Source organism: Anomaloglossus baeobatrachus, chromosome 2 (genome assembly GCF_048569485.1).
Source record: "Anomaloglossus baeobatrachus isolate aAnoBae1 chromosome 2, aAnoBae1.hap1, whole genome shotgun sequence".
NCBI classification, from domain to species: Eukaryota; Metazoa; Chordata; class Amphibia; order Anura; family Aromobatidae; genus Anomaloglossus; species Anomaloglossus baeobatrachus.
Genome location: NC_134354.1, coordinates 661,542,419 through 661,548,418, shown reverse-complemented (window position 1 = coordinate 661,548,418; position 6,000 = coordinate 661,542,419).

Genomic DNA, 6,000 nt, shown 5'->3' with positions numbered 1-6,000 from the left:
AATAAAAGGGTGAACGAGGCTTGTTGGTTTTATTTAAAATAAAGGATTTTTCGGTGTCTGTGTTTTTTTCACTTTACTTACGGGTTGATCATGTCAGCTGTCACATAGACGCTGCCATGATCAAGCCTGGAGTTAATGGCGGTGATCCACCACCATTAACCCCTTGTATTACCTTGCCACCACTGCTACACGGTGGCAAGAAGAGCCGAGGACACTCCGGTAGTGCCGCATAATGCATGCGACAGTGCCGGGGCAGCTGCGGCTGATATTCTCGGCTGCGGGAGGGGGAGTGAGGCGGGGGACATTAACCCTGCCCCTCTCCCTCCCCAGCCTGAGAATACCGGGCCGCCGCTGTGTGCTTACCTCGGCTGGAAGGTAAATATACAGCGGAGCCCACGTTCTTTTTTTTCTATATTTCCGTTTTCTTCCTATGTGTGTTCTATGTGTCTGTGTCTATGTGTTCTATGTCTGTGATGTCTGTGTGTCTGTGATCTGTGTGTGTTTACTCTGCACGGCTTCCTCTTCCTGTAATGACATCACTTCCCTGCAAAACCGCAGACAAGCGATGCACATTACCGGAGGTAAACTGCGAAATACCGCAGGGAATAACGCAGGAAAACGCAGTGAACCGCACAGAATTTGCTGCCTGCGTTATTCCCTGCGGGATTTCATGATTAACATTGAGTCAATGGAGTGAAATCCCGCAGCGATGTGCGGAAAAGAAGTGACATGCACTTGTTTTTGCTGCGGGATTCCCGCAGCAAAACATGCAGCTGTCAAATTCCGCCCAGTGCGCACAGGATTTTTTTTCTCCATAGGATTTGCTGGTGATTCACTGCAGAGATGTTATGAACATTTTCTGCAGCGAAACATGCAGCAAATCCGCGGAAAATCCGCGGCAAAATCCGGTAAGTGCGCACATAGCCAAACAGTGGTTTTTTGCCACATGAGGTATCTGCGTGCTCAGTAGAAATTGCCCAACAAATTTTGGGGGTTCATTTAATCCTGCTACTTTTGTGAATATGCAATATTTGAGGCTAAATTAACATTTTTGTTGCAAAAAGTAAAATGTTCATTTTTTCCTACCACATTGCTTTAGTCACTGTGAAGCACCTGAAGGGTTAATAACCTTCTTGAATGTGGTTTTGAGTAGCCTGAGGGGTGCCGTTTTTGGAATGGTGTCACTTTTGGGTGTTTTGTGTCATATAGACCTTTCAAAATCGCTTCAAATGTGATGTGGTCCCTAAAAAAAGTGGCTTTGTAAATTTTGTTGTAAAAATGAGAAATTGCTCAAACTTTGAACCCCTATAACTTCCTTAAATTTTTTTTTTTTTTCCCAAAATGGTTCTGATGTAAAGTAGACATGTGGGAAATGTTATTTATTAATTATTTTGTGTCATATGTGTCGTTGGTTTTAGAGCATAAAAATTCAAAGTTTGAAAATTACAAAATATTCAAAATTTTCGCGAAATTTCTGTTTTTTTCACAAAGAAACGCAAAAAATATCGGCCTAAATTTACCACTAACATGAAGCCCAATATGTCACGAAAAAACAATCTCAGAATCACCGGGATTCGTTGAAGCGTTCCAGAGTTATAACCTCATAAAGTGACACTGGTCAGAATTGCAAAAAATGTCCTGGTCTTTAGGGTCAAAATAGGCTTGGGGCTGAAGGGGTTAAATATGTTTACGTTTATGGATGTTGATGAGGAACTAATTCTTAGTCTCTTAAGTATGATGATATAACTTTCTATAAAAAAAATAAAGAAACTTTATTGTAGCTACAAGAGCTCTGATCAATAATAGAACAGCTCTGCCTCCATTTGTTGGGGACAGATTCTCATAGCAAAATTACAGTAGGGTGTACAAGTAGGAGGGACATAGGAAAGATCCCTACATAGCCATTCACAATACAACACCAATCATTACATAGGTCTGCAAATTATAATATCTTTAAAAAAATCTGCCTGGGAGGTTATCAGTGAATTTAATGTATTTTGGTGTGCTGAATCTTAAAATGACTTCCATTTTCCCCTATTTTGTACAGTTTTCTTGCAAAAAAAAGAGAGAATATATGGAATCAACAAAATTGGTCAAAGAAATTGTCATTTTATTATCAAGAAAAACACAATTACATTTGTCATGCATACATAATTGATTGATCAATGTTCAGTATTCACTCTGTTGGCTGTGAAACCATTTTTTCTTCTTTTTTTAATATTCTCCTGGTGAGATTTCATTTTCCGGTATTTCTGGTTTCCCACTAAAGCATTTGGGGGTATATCATCGTTCTTAGCAACACTTTGCTGTGCGTCTCGCAAGACTTCGCTCGTCTGGTCTTCTGCAGCACATACCGAAATTGTGCCCTTAAAGCTCATCTATCACCAGGTTTCTGCTCCCCCATCTGACAGCAGCATAATGTAGATAAAGAGACCCTGATTCCAGTTATGTGTCACTTACTGAGCTGTCTGCTGTCATTTTGATTAAATCAATGTTTTCACTGCTGCAGATCTAGCAGTTATACAGAGCTCATGAATATGCAGCAGGCCAAGTAGTCCTCTAATGATGATCTACTGCTAATAAAATAGTGATATTATCAAAACTACACTAAGCAGCGCTGGAATCAGGATCTCTGTCCCTAAATTATACTGCTCTCAGATTAGGTAGCAAAAAACAGATTCCCTTTAACATTACATTTTTCTTTGAAATGCTGCGGCCTTTCAGAGTCAAACATAACTGGCTGTGATCGTACAATCCCTTGGATTGGGCATCATGTAGCAGATGTCAGTTTCTCTTTAAAACGTTAACTGAAAATATATTTAGTTCAATTTTCTCCATCTTGCAATTAACAAATTCATAAAGAATCAACTAAAGAGACACAATTTTAAATGATATAACAGATCACTGTAACTTTACCCATTAATTAGATCCCTATCACAATCACAAAATCAGCAGCATGTGCCAGGTCTGTAAAGTACAAACACAGATGCAGCTTTAGATTACAGAGCTATAAACAGTCTCATGTTAATCCGTATTTGCTCAGCCTAAAGTAAGCCATAAATATAGCTTGAAGAACTTGTCAAGATTATTTTTATTACTTGACTGTAATCAAAACAAAATCACAAGATTGTACATTTTTTTCAAGGATAATAATTCATTATGTGAATGTCATTTAGTAGAAAAAACAATATACCAAGATGAGAGCTTTTAAATACGATGGGCTGTTGATAAGTGTTTTGCTTTGTGATCTTTTTTTGTTTCTATGGAAACAAAAGTTACATGAAAGCCTTATGTGTCTTATATATGGTTTCAACATTTTGTGTTTGTTGCTTATGACAACAGCGTTCTACGCATGCAGGAAAACAAAATGGTGGAGTTTAAGCGATATTCACAGCAACTGAGAGCAGAGGAGTGATAAAATTCTTGTTTCTGCAAGGAAAGTCCGCAAAGGATATTCATGGTGATTTGTCGCAGACATTAGGGGATCAATGCCCTTCATATTCCACAGTTAAGAATTGGGTTGCCAAATTTAAAACAGACCACTTCAGCACTAATGATGAGGAACATCCTGGATGATCAAGAATGGTTGTTGTTGTTGGGAGATAGTCGATGCTGTGCACAACCTCATACTGGAGAATCGACGAATTTCAGCTAAAGCAATAGCAGACATCATGGAGATATCCCTTGAACATGTTTGTGTCATTATCCATGAACATTTGGACACGATGAAGCGATCTGCAAACTGGGTCCCCAAATGTTTGACAACAGAACAGAGAAACATGTGAGTGAAAACTTCCCGGTCCTCTTGTCAGTGTTTCTGTACTGATAAGAACTTCCTGGATCGATTGGTCACTATGGATGAGACCTGTTTTTATGTGTAACCCTGAAAACAAGGAGCAGTCAAAAGTTCAGGGTGCAAAAATAACTAAGGTGGTGGCGTCTGTGTTCTGGGATAAGGAGAGCGTGCTGCTAGTGGACTACCTTCAAATGGGTTCCACCATCAATGCAAGGTATTACATTGAACTTTTGTACCAATTGAAGGCAGCTCTGAAGGCCAAAAGGCACGGCAAGCTGTCCAAAGGAATCTTGATCCTGCAAGACAACGGCTCCGCTCACACAAGCAAACACGGCAAAACTGGAACTGAAACTGGATCACCATATATAGCTCCCTCCGACTAACATCGGTTTCCAAACCTGAGGAAACACCTCAAGGGTACCAAATTTCACACCATTTCTGATGCCATGTCTGCTGCGGATGCCTGGTTTGAGGCACAACCAAAATCCTTCTTTTTGCTAGGCTTACAGAACTTGGAATACCGATGTAAGAAGTGTGCTGACATCAGTAGAGAATATGTGGAATAAATGTAAAGTTTTATCATCCTATCTCATTTCTTTCTCGCTAAAGCCAAAGACTTATCAGTAGCCCCTTGTACAGTAAGTTTCCAAATGAACATGTTCTAATTAGCTTTTCAATAATGATAAACAGAAAAAAAAAGTATAATACATTTTCAAAACAGCACAAGTGTTTGAATTTCTTGGGGTTTTTTTTCACTAAATTGCTTTTAATTTTAGTGCAGCGACTCTCAAGACAAAAGGACACTTGATGTGGGTTCAAGGCCATATATGCCATTGGGCACTGGAATGGTGCCAATATGCTACAGAATATTTTCTTCATCTTCCCCATATCAAATTGTAAAACCTGTGCCTTGTGGAGGGGAAGGAGGTGGAGACTTTGAATTTCCTTGCATTAATAGCATTTGTGTTTTTGTGCATTTGTGTTTTTAAGATGTGACTACAAAGGAATTTGCACATGCATTGGCACTACAGGTGCAAAAACACCCACTAATCAGCTCCCTGTCTTGATCAGCAGCATCTTAATCATGCTGCTGATGTGTCTGTAGTGCCGTGAGGTCATCTCCTCACACTGCTGACAGCACTGCAACACCACAGAGTTGGCAAAGGACTAAAATTAGGAAGGACTCTGTAGAAGAGCTGAATAAACAAAGGAGTTTTGCTGTAGATGGGGGGAGGGTTGGTGTAACATATAAAAGGTGGGACAGTGTGAGGGCATAGTATGGAAAGGGTAGAATAAAAAAAGATGGACAGTGTGAGTATTTAGGGTTGCCAATGTGAAGATGAGGTACAGTATTAAAAGAGATCTTTTAAAAAAAAACCATGGGAGGTCATTCTGTATGGCCTGCAGTCTAATGATGGCTTATATCAACAACTTCCAGCTTCTCCTTACCATTTTTAAGAACATACTGGTAGTTGGAAGTTCATACAATAGAATTTTATATGTAGGGGCTGACCTGACTAATTTAATTGACTAATTTAATTGACTGCTTAGCTTAGAAGTGTAATCATGTACTGATGGGTATGGTGCTCTATTCATGTATTGATGATGGTTCTGGTGGTATATTTAAGTAAGGCAAAGGTCATGTCCAGGAGGAGGAGGACGGAGTAGTTTCTCATTGATGACTTTAGTTAGGGCAGTTTAGATTGAATGATGTGGTTGTAAGCCAGATTGTTACTGGTCAAAGAGGGAGCAGGAGGGAAGGTAGAAGGACAGTTCAAGTTGAACATGCTTTTCCAATAGTTTTGAAGCATAGGGAAGAAGTGATATGGGGTGATAGCTAGACATAGAGGATGGGACAAGGGAGGGCGTTTTGAGGATGGGTCTGATAGAGGCATGTTTAAAGCGATAGGTTGAAAAGATGGGTTTAAGATTGGGATGAAGAATGTGGTGATGTTGGGGATGAGGTGGGACAGCAGGGGTTTAAGTGTACAGGTGGTGAAGTGTGATCTGGACCGTAGAGAGGAAAGTTTCTTATTTGTCATGAAGAGAAGCTGGTTTGGGAGGAAGAGGGCTCTGGTGTTTCCTCTGTTACTCTAGCATTTCTCATCCTTCCATTTACTGTAACTTCTTAAATCCGCACAGTAAAGTCAAATAGTCCTTACAGTTCTGTCCTGTCGCAACCACTGGGATTTAGCATCTAGAAA